This window comes from Diceros bicornis, chromosome 11 (assembly GCF_020826845.1).
Source record: "Diceros bicornis minor isolate mBicDic1 chromosome 11, mDicBic1.mat.cur, whole genome shotgun sequence".
In the NCBI taxonomy this organism is placed as follows: domain Eukaryota; kingdom Metazoa; phylum Chordata; class Mammalia; order Perissodactyla; family Rhinocerotidae; genus Diceros; species Diceros bicornis.
This window is the reverse complement of record NC_080750.1, coordinates 25539038-25558552: the sequence shown is the minus strand read 5'-3', so window position 1 is coordinate 25558552 and position 19515 is coordinate 25539038. Positions and strand designations below refer to the sequence as shown.

Here is a 19515-nt window from a genome sequence, read left to right as displayed (position 1 = left end):
CTACGTCATGCTCAAAAGAAAAATGAAATTTCCATAAAGCTATAAAAAATAAAAGGATTTTCATTAAAATATTATTTGTAATAGTAAAATTTGAAAGCAACTTAACTGTTTCCTGTAGGTGAAGGATTAAATGCCACCTATCCATATGGAGTAGTATGTTCTCTTCAAAAATGACATTTTTAAAGAATATTACTTAATATGAGAAGATGCTCTGATATAAAAATAAGTCAAAATGCAGGATATAAAGTTTTATATAGGTACATTAACATTTATATCTATGTATTTTTCTATATATTACATCCATATATTTCTTTTTATATTTTGTCTCTATGCCAAGAAACTCAATGACATTACACCAAAATGTTTGTAGTTACCTTTAGACAATAAGTTAATTATTTTGTAACATTTCATAAAATGTTCCAATTAATATGTATTACTTTTGGAATCAAAAGATAAAAAGATGTTGGTCATTTTTTTAATTCAATATTTTCCTAACAATCATGTTTTTCAAATGTAAATAACTGAAATAATGGATTTCATAATTATAATTCAGGGATTTGTATAAAAATATAGCTTGGAATGGTCAATCCACAAATGACATTGAGAAAAAAACAATTCCTTCCACAATCACATCAAAAAGAATAAAATACTTAGGAATAAATCTAACAAAAGCAGTGCAAAATTTATACTCTGAAAACTACAAAATATTGTTAAAATAAATAAAAGATATAAATAAATGGAAAAACATCCTGTGCTCATTAATTTGAAGACTTAACATTGTTAAAATGGCAATATGCCCCAACTGGATCTACAAATTCAATGCAATCCCTATCAGAACCCTAGATAACTTTTTTTTGTACAAATTAACAGGATGACTCTAAAATTCACGTGGAATTACAAGGGACCCAGGATAGAAAAAAATTCCTGAAAAAAGGAGAATAAAATAGGAAGACTCATACTTCCCAATTTCAAAACTTACTACAAAGAAATGGTAATCAAGACAGGGTGGTATTGGCACAAGGATAGAGATAAAGATCAATGGATTAGAATTAAGAATCCAAAAACAAACCCATATATCTATGATCAACTGATTTTTTGACAAGGGTACCATGACCATCTAATGGGGAAAAAATATTCTTTTCAACAAATGGTCCTGGAACACTGCATAGCCATATGTAAAAGAATGAAGTTGTACACTTACCTCACACCACGTGTAAAAATCAACTCAAAAGGAATCACAAACCTGAATATAAGAGCAAAAACAGTAAGACTTTTAGAAAGAAAGATAGGTTTAAAATTTCATGACCTTGAATTTGGCAAAAGATTCTTAGATATAACACCAAAAGCATAAGTAACAAAAAGTAGATAAATTGAACTTCCACAAAATTTATAAGTTTTATGTCTCCAAGGACATCAAGAAAGTGAAAAGATAACCCACTGAATGGGAGAAAATATTTGCAAATCATATATCTAATAAGGGACTTGTATCTAAAGTATATAAAGAACTCTTACCACTCAATGATAAAAAGCTAAACCAATTAAACCATGGACAAGGGGATCTGAGTAGACATTTTTCCATGGAAGATATACAGATGGTCAATGGGCACATGAAGGGATGCTCATTATCATTTGTCACCAGGAAAATGCAAATAAAAATCACAGTGAGATGCCATTTCACAACCATGAGGATGGCTAGAATCAAAAAGGTCACGTAACACTAATGTTGGTAAGGATATGGAGAAATCAGAACCCTGTGCATTGCTGGTGGGAATGTAGGAGATGGTGCAATTACTTTGGAAAGCAGTCTGGCAGTTCCTCAAATGAGTAAACGTAGATATAACCATATGACTCAACAATTCCCCTCCAGGTATGTACCCAGGACAACACCCAGGAGAAATGGAAGCATATTTCCAAACAGAAACTCGTGTGTGAATGTTTTTGGTTGCAGTATTTATGATAGGGAAGGGGTGGAGACAACCCAAGTGTCCATAGACGGAAGAACGGATAGACAAATGCACTGTGTCCATATGATGGAGTATTATTCGGCCATAACATGGAATGGAATACTGATACATGCTACAACATGGATGAACCCTGAAAACCTTATGTATAGTGAAAGACACCAGACACAAAAGACCACATATTATATGGTTCAATTCATATGAATTTCCACAACAGAAAAATCCAGAAAACAGAGACAAATTGTCTGCGGCATCAAACCTGAAACTTTAATCAATTCTATAATTTTATAGCTCCCATTTGGTGGTGAGGGGAGATTCTTCTCTCCTTAATTCCTTTTGTAGATTTCTGAGCTTGTAAGAGACAGTTTTTATTATTTGTTCGTTCTATTAACCCTTCCTATAAAGCTGTGACTATCTCTGGGATTTTTCTCCAGCTGCTTCCTAATGATTTCTGACAATTTTTCCTTAAACATTCTTCATTAACTCTTCAACCTTTCAAACTCCCATTTCAAAACCTGAAAACTAGTAACCTTGCTGGAATTATGTTAACAGTTGCTTTTATGACAACATATAATTCAAAACTTTTTTCCTTATTTAAAAAGTATAATATCTTTAAGATGTAGACATCGTACTATAAAAATAACTAATGAAAATATACTTGAAATAAAATGTGAAAAGTACTTAATCACTTTTACTTTTATATATTTTAAAATCTCCCTTCATGATATTATAGTTTTATTTCACTTCTTGGCTAAATGTATTGTATTCCTCAGAAGGTGGGTTTATCATCAACTTTGGTGGAGAGGGTGGGTGATTATTAGAAACGAGGTGAAAAAGAGTAAGAGGAAGGGAGAGAGAGCTTACTGAAAGAATAGCTTCTAGCTACCATCTTTATTGATGTGTCAATAGCATAATCACATGTGAGATGGCACACTACTTGACATATGGTGGTCTATATCTTAAAAGAATACATCTTGCCTAAAATAAGTAATATCTTCCAAAAATACACTTTTAATTTTGTCAAACGTATTTTATGCATAGATTGTTTTTCCTTTGTACGTTGGCAACATGGGCTAATCTGTATTGTCACAATTTGTCCTTGGTTCATAGTAAAATATGTTAATTGAATTTTCTTCCTTATATAATACACATAGGCTGTTGACAGCCGGAATAACCTTGAAACCCATGTTATTTCAACCTATTTGTGGGACCGGTTGAGTCGGTTATATTATTATTGTTTTGGCTCGTGCTGTTGACAGCTTCTTCTCAGTCTCCCAGACAGCTTGGTCCACCCCCCTGCACGCACGCTAAATGTCTACGTTTCCCAGCTCTCTTCTCATTTGATGTATTTTTCCGTTTCTATTTATAGCATTTATATAGCCTGATGAGTCCAAAATTTATATCTCTAGCCAAGGTCAATAAAATTAGAGTTCTGGGAGCCTGTATTGGGTTCAAGCAATGAGAAATTGACATTTCTGTAGGTTAAAAAAATGGTGAAATCAGCAATTTCGTATAGGTCCACCTCAAGAAATGCACAATGTTTATTAACATTGGCTCTGGTGGTAAACAACATCTTAAGAGTTCCCATATCTCAAATCCTTTATTTGTAATTACTTGTGCCATTGTGTTTTTTTCTATTCCTGCAAATAATTGAGGAACTTTATTGAGGTAATGAATTTGGCAAATTATAATGGAATTAAAGAAATTCACATTCAAGAAAACTTCCAAAAGAAATTTATGTGTGCTTTTGTTTTGTTTATTTCATATTTTAACCAGAGGAGAGGTCTTTGATTTCATTTCTTTAACGTAAAATGGACGATGGTTATATAAACTCTAAGATGACAAAATTAGAGCCAGTACTTTATCCAACTTACTAATAGAGAAAAGATAAAGAATATAACCTAATTTAAAATTCAATCTGTAAGTTAAGTTCCTCTGAGTACTATTTCTATCTCAGTCCTTAAGTCTCTGAATCCTGAACTCGTTTCAAAAAGACCTGAAATATTTCCAGCAAAATAGGGAGCACTAATCATCCCTGTTACTCATTTGGGTTGTACTGATTCCCTTCTTCAATAATTTCTACTTTCTTAATTCTTTGGCATTATATCAATAAGAGAGACTATAACATATATGTTATCAGTAGCTGCTTTCCAATGGCATTTACCAAATGGTAATGAGTTGTTTTTTTCATTATTCATCATATCACACTTCTGCAAGTACTTTAGTTGATTTTGTGTTGAAATATTTCAAATTATCTTAACCAGAATCATCTCAGGTCTTCTAGGCAAAACGATTATTTAATTAAATAGTGCCTATATCATATATATCATATATATATGTATGGCACACAGAGACCTCACATATTGTTAGAGTAAGTGCAACATTATGGAAAAAAATTAGATTATAATTCAAGAGAAACAAGTCTTGTTTTGTGTGCTGCTAATTATCTTTTCTTAGTTAATTAATTTATATAGCTTATTTTCCTGATGCAAACACATTTTTCCAAACCTGAAAAACAAAGAGATTAAATCAGCCAATATCCAAGGTGAATAGATTAGGTGAATATATATGACTATTAGGTGACTAAATATAGATACTTAACCAAACTGAAATATAATTTAATTAAAATATCATGTGTCTAACTCTCACACCAGCCATGAAATATCTGAGGGTGTATGATATGCTTTATTTATTTTGTGTCCTCAGTATCTAGTCCAGTACCTGGCTTATAAGAATCTCTTGATATATGTTCAACAAACACATGTGAAAGGGAAAGAAGCAAGAGTAGAAGCAAGGCGAGAAAAATGCAGGGATGAATATTATAAACATGAGATAATTTTTTAAGGAAAATAAATATGCTTTTATCTATGCCACTAACTTTGGCGTTATTTGGAAGTAATGGGAATAATACATTCTAGAGGATCAAACCGACGTACTTTTATCTTTGATAATCCCTAGTTTGAAGTTTCCAGATTCTTCCATATCAAGAGTGAACTTTCATGAAAACAGATGTAGAATTAATTCCTTAGTGTGTAAACAATACTATCAATTATGACTAGGCCATGGCATTAACTCACATTCAGAGAAAGAGGATATAATCTAAGAGGCATTTTATTTTATTTTATTTATTTTTGTTTTTTTTAATTTTTTGTTTATTGCAGTAACACTGGTTTATAACATTGTAAAAATTTCAGGTGTACATCATTGTACTTCTATTTCTGCATAGATTACATCATGTTCACCACCAAAATACTAATTACAACCCATCACCACACACATGTACCGAATTATCCCTTTCACCCTCCTCCCTCCCCTCTTCCCCTCTGCTAACCACCAATCCAATCTCTGTCCCTATGTGTTTGTTTATTGTTGTTATTATCTACTACTTAATGAAGGAAATCATACGGTATTTGACCTTCTCCCTCTGACTTATTTCACTTTGCATTATATCCTCAATGTCCATCCATGTTGTCACAAATGGCTGGATTTCATCGTTCCTTAAGCTGTGGTATATATACACAATGGAATACTACTCAGTCTAAGAGGCATTTTAGCCGACAAGCAGAGTAAAAGAAATACCACCACTTCTTTACTGGTACGCTTGGGAAGAAGATAAATGAGGAGGGACAGCAGAATGCCAAAGTCACAATGCCTCTATTAGCTAAATCCTCAGGGGGATGGGGCAGAACTGAGTATACAGAGCAAAAGCCAAAAAGGATTTGTGCTCCTTTCCCTGTTTAGAATTCTAGGTGGATAACATTGTGCAGGCTGGTTTCACGCAAACGTAGGAAAGCTGCAGCATAGTAAATAATGGCACTGAACTATGCAGGGCCACAAAGGGCCTGAATTTGCTCTCTTTGACCCCTTAGCCCTCATTTGGCAGGAAAGGAGTGAGAAATTTCTACATGGCCCACAATAGAGACAAGATTTGGCTAAGTTGAGAGCCTGAAGACCTGCCAAGGTTTGCTGTAGTGACAGATGCCATGATGAGATAAACTAGCTAAAGGCTGGATGGAGAACGCGGCTAGCTTCAGAGAAGTCTGTGGCACCAACAAGGGCAAATACGGAGACAAGTCACAGGAAAGACCACTGTCCTGCATTCAGTGAAAAGAATACATGCCGATTTCAACAACTGCAATCTTCATCAGTGGACACACTTGCAGGCCAGACCAGTCAAGCTGCAGCAGGTACCAGAGATTAGCCAGCACACTAATTTTAGGTCCTTCTCTCCCCTACCTTCTGCCACAGGTGTTGGAACTCTACCCCACATTTCTCAGATCTTGGGAGGAGCATAGGGAAGAGGAAGGAAACTGGAGACAGAGTGAATGCTTCTGGAAGACAGCATCACCCAAATGAGCCTGTCTTAAATCAAAGATACCCCTAATTCACAACCTTGTAAATCTTCAGTTTCCCTCTTCTCTTCCAGTCAGCTACACTCTTGGATCAGAAGCTCAAGAGGCAAAACTAGCTCAGTCATAGAAAATAGAGGAGTTACTTTGTGTAAATATGTTATTCTGCTGTTTATGCTACACAGCGACAATATTTTTGTACGTTGAAAACTCTACCTAAACCGAAATTACATTCTTACTCAATATCTTTTCACTTCTCCAAAATGTCTTTATCATCTTCTTTCCTTGTCATTGGACAAGGACTGTTTACAACTCAATTACAATTATTGATTTGGGCACTGGTATGGGATGAATTATGTTCCTCAAAAAGACATTGAAGTCCTAATACCCCCAGTACCTGTGAATGTGACTTTTTTTGGAAAGAGGGTCTTTGCAGATGATCAAATTACAATGAGGTCATTAGGGTGAAGCCTAATCCAATATGACAGGTTTCCTATAAATAGGCCATATTTGGACCCAGGTACAGACACAGGAAGAATGCTATGTGAAGACTGGAATTACGCTGCCACAAGCCAAGGAACTACCCAAAACTAGGTAAGAGGCGTAGACCAGATCTTTCCCTAGTGCCTTTAGAGAGAGCACGGCCCTGACAAACACCTTGTAGAACTGACATAACACAGTTCTTTTGTTTAAGTCACTCCATTTGTTGTACATTGTTACAGCAGCCCCAGGGACCAATACAGGTGCTGTGCTAAGTAGTACCAGCCTATGCAGAGAAACTGGGGATATAAAATAGATACATAAGAACTCTTTACCTTTATTTCTCTCCAAGAATATTGATAATTTTGTACTATTTGTTACTGATATTATTCGTTTATAATAATAATTATTATGTTTTAATTTTATGATAAAAATAGTTGATAATATATATAGGCATGGAATTAAACAACAAATGTAGAGATTAATATTCATGATATCCTGCACTTCCCATATCTCAACACATCAAACTCTTATCTTCTCTTGTATATCATTAGGCTATTACATATGATCTCTACGACAGTTATTCAACGCTGTATTAGTTTCCTATGGCTGCTGAAACAAATTACCACAAACTTGGCGGCTTAAAAAACACAAATTTATTCCCTCAGAATTTTGGAAGCCAGAAGTCTGAAATCAAGTTGTTGGCAGCGCCACACTCCTTCCAAAGGCCCTTGAAAAGAATCCTCCTTTGCCTCTTCTAGCTCCAGTGTTCCTCATTTTATAGCAGCATAACTCCCATCTCTGTCTCCTTCATTTGGTTTTCCCTTCTGGGTCGTCTTCTCCACTGTTTGTGTCTTCCCCTCTTCTTATAAAAAGAATTGTTATTAGATTTAAGGCCCATCCTGGTAATCTAGGAGAATTTCATTTTGAGATTCTTAATTTAATTATATCTGTAAGGACATTTTTTCCAAATAAGGTCACATATACAGGCTCTTAGTGGACATATCTTTTGGGGGACTACGATTCAAATGACTACAGATGCCATGTCCCCAAAGCCTGGATGGAGCCAATAACACAATAGGTGCTGAATAAATATTTGTAGAGTATATGAATAATACACGAGACTCAGAGGGAGAATTATCACCGGAGAAAAATCCTGATGAGATCAGAGCATAGATAGTGGAGGTTGCTTTGGAATGAAGGTCTACCAGTTTTTCTAAAATGGAAGAGAAGAAACAAGAACCAATGGGCATGTGCAGATATCTGCAGGCCTGACACCAGAAAAACAGAAAGCAGAGGGGATCAGTACTTTATAAATCATTATCACATTATTAACAAATAAAAACAATTTTCACCAAGGTGTATTAGCAGTTCTAATCTCAGAGATTGGTATAAAGGTTTTTGTTTGTACAGTATTATTCTTTTTTAAGGCCTGTAAATGAGTGTGACTGCATCCACGGCTTTATTGAATGTACTTATGAAGTGAAATACATATGTTTTCCAGTTGTCACCATTTAATATAGGCAAATGCTTTTAGGTCACGTACTTTCTTCTTTCACTTGTGCCGCTTTTAAGTATGAAAAAGAAAAAATTTCTTATTTTGCCTGGTATTACACTGAAATTTTATCACTGGAGGAACCAGCAAATTTGGCTGTCTTAACCAATCAAAAACCTGCCTTTCACAGTGATCTTTTCAATATCTGATTTTTTACAAATCCCAGTGTTCTGTAATTCCTTAGATTCAGTATTTGTCTATTTGGCATCCATTCATCACAGGACCAATTATATTAACTATGTTTTCTGAATTCTTGATGCCCTGGCATTTGGAGGCCTTACAGACAGACTGCCCCTCCCAGGGCTAGCTAATTCCTAAAGATAGTAACAACTTGCCTACAAGCAATCCTTTTCTATGCAAACCAATAATCCTGAGTCTATAACCCCATTTATCTCCTTATCTAGGTCTTACACACCAAGTCAATATATCCTCTACTCTAAATCATCCCAGGGCCAGGTACCAGGTAGCTAGAGACCACTTTTATAGCCCAAAGTTGGCAGAATTATTCAAACTATTATGATATTATTATATTCAAATTATTCAGTCCCAAGCTGTATACCCTGCCCTGGCTTGCATTTCCATGGAAACCCTCATAAAAGCTTTGGCCTGGGTTTCCCCTCACTCCTGCTTCTGCCTCCAGACCAAACCTGGCGCATCCTTGTGTGGCCCTGTACTGTGTAGTTTGCTCCCCTTTCTCAGGAAATGTGAATATTAAATAAAAATCTTCTTTCAATGGCATTGACCTCTCAATGTCATCACTCAGTCACCTCCATAAATTAAAATTTCATTTTAGGGTACAAATTTTAGGACATTCTATAATTTATTTTTTTCTGAAATGAAGTAACAATATCTGTAATGTCAAATGATAATGTGTAGAATTCTATACAACTGTGGAAGAAGAATGATCTGAGGTAAGAGGGAGGAATAATAATTAGAATTAGTCTAGGGTTGACTAGAATTAGGTATTTTAGCCAAAACATTTAGAATACGTTGCTTTGATCTATGACATATTGTATTTTATGCTATGAGAAATATTTTCAAGCTGCTATTTAAGCCTAGTCTTTCACTCTTCTTCTCCACCCCCCCAACCCCCCTATCTGTCATTTGAATTGGTGGCTGTCTTGGCTTGCTGTCAAGAGGGAAAATCAGGCAGCAGTTTGAGGCTCTATTGGGACTGTCAGAAAGAGAGATAGTGATAACGGTGTCAGAAATTTTTTTTCTCTTTCTTAGAATAATGTGGTCAAGGGCTTTTCACCTAGAAGATATATAATACAATCACAAGAAACAATATTGAATGGCATATTCTCAAAATTTTTTTGGTAAGAACTGGTACAGCTGTACACTTCAGAGTCATTGAAAAATATCTTTTGAAGGAAACAAAGACAAAGTTGGTAAGAAATGGTTTAGCAGGACCGGCCCTGTGGCTTGGCTGTTAAGTGCGCGCGCTCCGCTGCTGGCGGCCCGGGTTCAGATCCCGGGCGCGCACTGACGCACCGCTTCTCCGGCCATGCTGAGGCCGTGTCCCACATGCAGTAACTAGAAGGATGTGCAGCTATGACATACAACTATCTACTGGGGCTTTGGGGAAAAAAAGGAGGAGGATTGGCAGTGGATGTTAGCTCAGAGCCGGTCTTCCTCAGCAAAAAAAGGGGAGGATTAGCACGGATGTTAGCTCAGGGCTGATCTCCCTCACAAAAAAAAAAAAAAAAAGAAATGGTTTGGGAGACCAATAATTCATGAGTGTTGCCTTGACTTTCCTTGTATTTTTATAGTAATGACAAGAGATGTAAATGCAATTACCTCAGTATATAAATAAATGTGCTAATTTTAAAATTTTATTTCACTTCATCTGTCTTGATTTGTCTTCTCTAAAATTTCCTATTTAATCCTGTATATTGCTCTTGCAAACATTTATTTTTGATCATTGATTATAGTAGTATAGGAAGCTTTCAAAATTCTCTCACGTGGTAGTTGTATTGATCTTGAAAATGAAGATTCTTTATTATTCTGCTATTAAAGATAAAGAATGAAATCATTCTGTACCAATTTTCAGTATAAATACGAAAAGTGGCAATCTGAAAAATGAAGTAAAAAACTGTATAGGTAATGAATAATTAAATAAATAGAAAGAGTAATAGAATAAGATATTGATTAATGTTATTTCTACAGGTATGTCGTTTAGATGATTAGATGGAGTTGTCACAGCTCAAATAAAAATATGCCCAAAGCAACCATTTTCTGTAAGTGATGTTTCAGTGTCAACTAGAGCTGAGTGTCTGATGTTGTGACATCACTTCAGGCAATCTTTCAGGAAGGACTATAATAACATGGCAGCTTTGTGCAATCTGGAATCCCCCTAGGAAAATCAGGTGTCAGGATGATATGCATATGAGTAGGAAGTCAGATTACTCTCATGTCCACACTTACCAGTACTAGAAAAGGTTGTGATAAAAATTGAGGGCAAAAACTGTAAAACGAATAAGAAACATCTTAGGAGAATGTAATTTGACAGCCACTTTTCTTAGAGACTGATCCAGATCATTTCATGTGTAACTATATGACATTGTGAGAGCCAAACAACGTGTGAAGAACTATCTAGTTCTACAAGGTAGCTATTAAGTGACCTAAAGAAAAAGAAAATGCTTGTCATCTCTGCCAATATGCTCTAGGAAAAAAGTCATCTGTGCCCCATGGGACATATGAATGTAAGTCCCCATAGAGTGCCTCTAAAAGGATTCGCTGGTTTAAATGAAAACAAAAATAAACAAACAAAAACTGTGCTCAATAGTAGAAAATAAATAACAAGTACTGACCAAAATCCCAAGGAAAGAAAACAAACCTAAATTTTTTGTTTTTTCTTTAAGAACACAGCCAGGCTTTTAAATTTGCTTAGCCAAGCCACTTGAGACTTAATTCTTTCTGTCATTTCATTTTTCTCATTTATTCTGCTTGCCCTTGAGCTTTCTTCCCTCTTGTGTTCTACAAAAAGTAAAAAGAAATGTAAGATTCCTTTTGCCATATATAAAGAAAAATCTACAGGTACGCATTTATTCATTTCTAACTACTATTTTCTAATCTTCTGCCTTCCCCTCAAAGGCGCCTGTAATGCAGACATACTGTTTGATCAGCATGCATTTTTTAAATTTTATTTTTCCTCCAGCACCTGCACCCCAACCTCTACTGATCACCATCAGCCCATGATGATGTACAGAATGCAGCAGCGTTGCCCTCACAATGCAGGCGATTGCTGTAGTATCCCTTCTCTACAACTCACGAGACATGCCTGCAGAGAGCTGTCAAGCTCTCAGGTTCTAGCTCATGGTTGTCTGAAATTGTCATTCAGGAAAGTGATCTGTAATATCACCACCAATCCTGATGATGCCAGTAATTCCCTTCATGTGTTTGAGGATACCCAACTAAACCATAGCTTCCTGTGCCTTCTCATCTGCATCTCCCTTGTGTGACAGTAGTATTTGTCTTAGGACTGTTCCCTTTCACAGATCATCTCCATGATTATACGTAGTATTTACTTTGCTGGTGTTGGTAATTAGAGTTAGTTGCTTTCGAAAGCTTTTCAAAACAGCAATTTCTATATGTGTTAAAATATCTCATCCTGGGGCCGGCCCGGTGGCGCAAGCGGTTAAGTGCTCGCGCTCCGCTGCGGCGGCCCGGGGTTCGCTGGTTCGGATCCCGGGCGCGCACCAACGCACTGCTTGGCAAGCCATGCTGTGGCGGCGTCCCATATAACGTGGAGGAAGATGGGCACAGATGTTAGCCCAGGGCCGTCTTCCTCAGCAAAAAAAAGAGGAGGATTGGCGGATGTTAGCACAGGGCTGATCTCCTCACCAAAAAAAAAAAAAAAAAATCTCGTCCTGCCTAAAGTTATTTTAGAATGCTACTCAAAGAGAGAGCTTCCTGAATACAGTGGTGGGAAGCTCAAAAGCATAGGTGGTATTTTGTATTACAGGATTTAGTGCTTTTAATGCCTGCAGGCAAAAATCTCCCCAAACTTCTCTTGGGTGAAATCACCTCAGAAGTTGAAATTGCTCAAGGAGCACTTTCTGCATACTAGGAGGGGATTTGGAAGGTTCTAAAAGCTAAGAAAAGCCTAAAATCCATTCTGAAATTTTTATATCTTCTGTTTCAGATAAATTCTTCCCTAAACTGCCAGTGATTTGCATTACATAGATCTGTTTTTACTTGTTTTAAAGGTAAAAGTTGGGGTATTGTATGTATCTATCTTAACCCGGGTATGGAAATTTGTAAATTGTTGCATTCTATATAGAATAGCTAATTGTCTATATGCATTGAGAAATTGTCCATATGCATTTTCTAGTGGCAGTTCTTCCCAAGATAACAGGAAATTAACGGTCACATGATTTTTAATCTGTAAAATAGGTTATAGCCCAATAACAACAAAAAAAAGGGAATTTGATGCATTTTTGCACTGCAACCAGGATGGCTTGATACACGCACACACACACACACACACACACGGCTGAATAACAGTCCCAAAATGTTCATGTCCTAATCCCCATAACCTGTGAATATATATTAATTTACCTGGCAAAAGTGCTTTGTAGCTATAACTGAATTAAGGATCTTGATTTTCCTGCATAATGTGGATTATCTGGATGGGCCCATTGTAATCACAAGGGTCCCTGTAAAGGGAGGCATGAGTGTCAATCAGAGAAGGAGGTATGATAAGGGAAGCAAAGTCGGAGAGTTTGAAGATGCTCTGCTGCTGGCTTTGAATATGGAAGAGAGAGCCAGAAGCCAAGGAATACAGACAGCCTCTAGAAACTAGAAAAATGCAGGAAATGGACTCTCCCCTAAAGCCTCCAGCGGGAATGCATCTCTGCAGATGCATTTTAGAGTTCTGTTCTCAAGAACTGTAAGATAATAACTTGGTGTTGATGTTTTTTTTCTTAATAGAAATTCTTTCCCATGAACTTTCTTGTTCTTATAATTTGTTTTTTTGAGGAAGATTGGCCCTGAGCTAACATCTGTTGCCAATCTTCCTCCATTTTCCTTTTTTTCCTCCTCAAAGCCCCAGTAGATAGTTACATGTCACAGTTGTACATCCTTCTAGTTGCTCTATGTGGGACACAGCCTCAGCGTGGCTTGATGAGCAGGGCATAGGTCCACGCCCAGGATCCAAACCTGGGATCCCTGGGCTGCCAAAGCAGAGTGTGCAAACCTAACTGCTACACCACTGGGCTGGCCCCAAATTTGTGTACTTTTTAATCTACTAAATTTGTAGTAATTTGGTACCAGGACAATAGATATATATACATGTACATGTATATATGTATGTATGTATAGTTGTGTGTGTGTGTTGTGTATGTTTATGCATAGAGTAAGGGTAAGACAAAGAGGGTAAAGTAATCCTTGCAAGGATTAGCATTCTAGCTTCCTGTCATTTGGACTTTAAATTATCTGTGTGGTCCAAGCAATCTCAAGCATTAAATTTGGTTAAGGAGGCAAAGACTGGTAGTCACGTATTATACCAAATAGGATTTAATGAAATTACTATTTGAAGCCAGATATTACTAAAATAAGCAATTAATTATTCAAAAAATATGGTTCTTTCTTCAAATACAAAGTCTAACAAAGACAGTGATCATCAGGAACATAAGGAAATATTACCCATAAATAAGTGCCACCAGAGAACCCAGTGACAACAGAAATAAACCTTTTTTACCTTTAAAAATCATTTGACATTGACATTGTTATATAACTGTATTCACAATGGTTATTTAGTCAAAAAATGAAACATTTTTTCAAACTTTTACAAAAGTTTTTCTTTTTCCCTCAAACTATAAGTTTTCCTTTCTTAAGATCTTTCATTAGATTCAACTTCCAATCTCTGTTCTTCAATATATATTTGGTATGTTTTAAATAATATATTAAATCGGATAATTTCTGAACTCAACCATGAGCAAAAATGACTTTCAGGTATTGTCAAACATGAATGGCACTCTTGGCTCAGTTAGAATTTTTGCCACAAACTTTTTCTCCTCTAGACTTGGTAAATATTGTTCTATGGTATTCTGTTATTTGTTCTTGAGAAGGGAGTTTGATGTTTTGCATTACCCTTTGTTAGGAATTCTGCTTTTCTGCCTGTGTTTATCTATAATTTTCTTTATCTTTCATTGACATTAAAAACCTTGAGATAGGATTATATATTTTGAAATGAAACACAGGTTATGTTTATATGTTTATAATGGAATACTTTCCCCTAGGTATTACAGGGCCCCTCCATCACATTTTTTAGCCTTAGCCCCTATATTGCATTTTTAAGATCTTCCTTGACCATATTATTTAAAAGTTCAAACCAACCTTTTTCCTTCCAGCCTTTTCCTTACTTATTTATTTTTCTCCTTAGCACTTATTATCTTCTAAAATGTAATTTACTAATACATTGTATCTGCCTTTACTAGGATTTAAGCTCCATGAGGGTAGGAAATTTGATCTATTTTGTTCACTGACATATTTTCAACATCTAGGATATTTGTTGAATGAATGAGTACATGAATGGATTTGTTAATTTATTTATTATATTTTTCTTGCATTAGTTGAACACTATTGATCTGAAGATATAAGAGTTTCTTCAGGTCATAGAAGCTTTCTTCTATCTTTCCACTGGTTTTTTATACATTTAGAGACTTCAGAGTGGCCCTTTCATCTGAAAACTTTTTTTTTTCATACAGTTGGTAAATTTTCTCTGTTTGTCTATAAATAGTTCAGTATGAGAATTTGGAATACAGGCTGAGATTTTCAGATCCTTATTCCAATACTTCGCTTCAATCACAGAAACCAAAATAATGTTTATATTTACTGGGTTACACTTGGTTAATCCAGATATCCATTAACCTGCAGATGATCAAAGAATGAGTCAGAGCTGAAATCAGTCAGTCCTGATTTTTAACATCTTTCTTATTTGTTTGTCACGGATACACCAATTAGGTGAAACAATGATCTCATTATTTGCCTGGCTCAGTTTTCCTAGTTCAAAATGAGCTATAGCTGTGCTCCAGTTTTCTCTCGTGTAGCTGCCCAAGTAAACCATAAACTTGGAGTAAATTTCCCATGGCTTCCCCACTTTATGTAGCTTTTGGGTTCTGATGAGATTCTTAAAGATCATACTGGAATCTATGTATGATCTAAAACCACTTTATGACCTGCTTAGTTGGTTTCTAAAGAGGGCTCTTTCTCTTAATTTTGGACTAATCTTTGTCTCAAACATAGGTTTTTCGATTGAACTTTCAATGTAATTTTGTTTTTAAAATGATAAACATCTCAAATTTTGTGGCATGTGGTTTTTCTGCATTTCTTAGTTAGCATGGAAATTTTTCTGGTTTGTTTTTTAAACCCTAATTATAATTACAATAGACATCCTGTAGCTGTATATGCTCATGTCACAGGTAATGAGAAGCAAATGGGAATTCCGTTTCATCAAGTTTGCAAGTGTATGAAATTGTCTAGTTCAGTTTAAGTGCTTTAAAGACATAATCCCGGCCTGGAAAATTATATCAAACTGTGTCTACATAGGAAGATCTTAAGGATAGCCAGATTTTGTGGAATTACTTCTGTAATAGATCTATAGATCTTCAAACTTGTTTTTATTGAATTGCCAAACCATGTTGGTTTCTCTCTCTCTCTCTTTCTTTTTTTCAAACTGGTACACTTAATCTCTTTCCCCATTTTATAAAATTCTTTAATTTTCTCCCCCAATTTTTGTGAATGACAACCTAATGGTTGCATATTTACTTTTATCTGCAGACATAAGATCTTTCTATTTATATATGTTTTCTTAAGTTTGTAAAATATGATTTTCTAAATTCTGACTGTAGCTAATATTTCCTTCTATCCCTATTAGAGACTCAATCATAACAATTTTTTCATCAGAAATAACATTAAATGTTGAATTAAAAAGCTGTGCATAAGTCCACATGCTATCTATGTAATTTTATACAAGTTATTTAATCTCTGAACTCATATTCTTATGTGTAAAATGCATGGATTCAACTAGATAATATCAAAGCTTCATTCAAACACTAAAATCTCTTATGACTTCCCTGTCAACCACCAGTTTTTTTCTTGTTGGATGGAATTAAGCTAAAAATAAAAGTCCTTTTACATTGTGACTCATGGAGTATGTAGGGTTTTTTAAATTAATCTTGACAACATTAATGCAAATGAGAAGGAAAGGAAAGAGGTTTTTAGGTGAGCGTGGTTTTTTTTTTAATGAGACTTAAAAAAAGGAAGATTCATGGAGAAGTAAAAAGATTTATCCAAAGATTTACATGAACTCCAGAGAATAATGTTAAGAAGAAAGAGGCATTAGAATGGACTGGGATTTGTAAAAAATGCCAATGAAAATTGTTTTGTTGTGTTTGTTTATTTTTATTTGATGATTGAAAAAAGAACTCTTTCTAGATACTGTTTTGTTGAGACGTGACTGACGAAGCAGACTTTCAGGGTCTTTCATTTCCGTTAAGAAAAATGATCTTTAAGCTGGAGACTTAAGTCTTAAAGAAAATTGATCTTAAAAATATTCTGCACACACACACGTGTGTGCCCACACACATGCACACAAAGCGAAAACAATTGTAAGAACAATCAGGTACTATAATAACCTGGCTGCCACCAGCCCCAATAAACTTTTAATCTTGCAGCTGAGAACAAAACAAAACAAAACAAGACAAAACAAAAAACTACCACCTGCTAACTTGGCCTTTAGACCAGCTCTGAAATCAATCCATTTACTAGGATTTTATTTGCCCTAGGCTATCAGCTTGGTGGTTCAGTAGAAAGGCAGCCTTGTGATTGATTTCATTATGATCTTGAATCTTGATTCTCAAAATCATGTGTGGTGAATAGGCTGCTATGCTAGAACTATCTGTCAAGTGAGCAAGCACCTACTTGATGTGAATAAAAGCCAAGAAACTAAAAATCATATATGCTCACCTTAAAAAAACTGAACTAATTATCTCATTTCTAGAAACTTCAGCTCTGTCCTCACTGTTAATTTATATGAAAAGAGTAGATAAAAAAGAACATCATAATAATATCTAGGCTGCCATAATTGGCATTCTTGAAGTATGTTTCTGGAATGGGGAATTACTGTTCTGTAGTCACATTGCAGCTTTAAGCAAAGTGTTTTGCCCAGCTGAAAACCTGGATTCGCAATAATAGTCACATGCACCCACTTTAATCTTATTTATTAGTTTCTGTCCCCAGTGACATATTTAAATAAACATTGGAATTAGTTAGATTTTTCTCTGTTCAGACAAAATATTCTAAATTGTTAGTAGTAAAACATAGACTGATTCCTTTCCAGTCATTCTCAATTGATATTATTAGTATCCATCCACCTGTGAACTCAGAAAAATATATAGGTCACTATTTCTTTCTTTGCATTTCGCAAAAATGCATATGCATTTTTTGCATAGTGATGTTTATTGAGTGGGGTCCAGAGAAGCTAAATATTCTATAAAATGTACAGAAACATAAGGAAGAATTGCTTTCTCAATTTTCTTAGTTTCCCAACTTCTCTTAATTTTCTTAATTAAATGGAAGCCTGTTAAGACTAAAATTAACATAATGTATATTAAATGTTGCCTTATACACTGAATTAAAATTAAAGAATATGGTACCTTCATCCAATAACATCTTCCCAAAGTTTTGAAATTTAGAAGCTTCGTGGATAACTAAGGGAACATGGGACACAGACATAACTCATGTATTTTGATACAGAAATTGTGAAGTGGGATCATGTTCTTTTAAAATCACTTTTTCAGAGATGTAATAATGTGTTACATAGCTCTTGACTCTCACTAGGTTGGGTAAATCTTTTGTTCTTAGGTACTTTTTCTTTAAAGAACTTAAAAGCTAAAAAAATGTGCAGTCATGCCCTGTAAATTGAGGAGGTTGGACCTGCCAGATCTAAAGTCTCGTTGACTCTAAGATTCTGTGCTGTTAGCTTTACAGAGAAGGGCCAATAGTGTAATAAGAAAAAGGGGGCGAGGATGGTAAATCCACTTCTAATGAGGAGAAAGGAATGCTTAGGGAAATTTAAAAAGCATAAAGTGAATATTTTATCCTTTGGTATTAAGGCCCTAATGTTTTTTTGTTTGACTTCCTTTTAACTATTTATATTATAAGGAAATTGTAAGTTTATTAAAAGCAATGTCTATAAATGTTAATATTTCCCTTCTTCATTGCAATCAATTAGGGTATTTAATAAATGTTTGTCAAAATAAACTGAACTCTATTTGTAAAAGTTAATTCAATAAGTTTTTACTTTGAGAGAAAGACCTTTAGAAAAATTTCTTACAATGCCATTAACCACTTGGCATTCTTTCTTTACAAAGAGAATGTTTTCTGAATGTTTTAACTAGTTTTATTTTTTAATTGGAATGCTGTCTCTTTTTCTCAGAAATACTTTTTAAAAAGTTGAACACATAGTGGAGATACTATGTGTATTCTTTACTAATAGCTACTTTCACTCCCGCGTACTCTGTAGTATTATAGCTGTTTTGGACATATGCTCCAATGCTCATTCAAAAAAAAAAAAAAAATTCTTTTAGCAATATATGAGTTAGAGAAAACAAATATAGATTACCTGTTGTGGTTGACAGAATGGTGCCCCCGAAATGTCCATGCCTTAATCCATGGGACCTGTGAATATATTACATTACATGGCAAAAGGGACTTTTTAGATGTAATTTAGGCTATAGACCTTAAAATAGGGAGATTAGCCTGGATCATCCAGGTAGCTCCAATCTAATTACATGAGCCTTTAAAATCAGAGAACTTTCTCCAGCTCTAGGCAGAAGAGATGGAGCAGAAGAAATCTGAGAGATTGTAAGCGTGAGAAAGATAAGACCCGACTTTCTTGGCTCTAAGATGTGGAGTTCTGTTTGCAAGGACTGGAAAGAGGCTTTTAGGAATTGAGGGGCCCCCAGTTGACAGCTGGCAAGAAAATGATGACTACTTTTCCTATAACCAACTGGCCAACTACCTGAATGAGCTTAGAAGCAATTCATCCGCGTACTTCCAGAAAGGAACACAGGTCTGTGACACCTTGAGCTCAGCCTTCAAATTTGAAGCATAAGATTCAAGTGAGCCACGTTGTACCCAGGCTTCTGATGTAAAGAAACTG

At 35.3% G+C, this 19515-nt stretch overlaps 1 long non-coding RNA gene across 1 annotated transcript in view; it reads right to left on the bottom strand.

Moving 5' to 3' along the window:
• The window catches only part of LOC131411129 (uncharacterized), a 48397-nt gene extending 29383 nt beyond the window's left edge, over positions 1–19014 (bottom strand). Inside the window, exons 1-2 of the long non-coding RNA XR_009221500.1 lie at positions 18976–19014; positions 1202–1243 (exon numbers count right to left, since the gene is read on the bottom strand). This is a non-coding gene — a long non-coding RNA (uncharacterized LOC131411129). The remainder of the gene's footprint in view (positions 1–1201; positions 1244–18975) is intronic.
• Between the last annotated feature and the right edge of the window lie 501 nt (positions 19015–19515).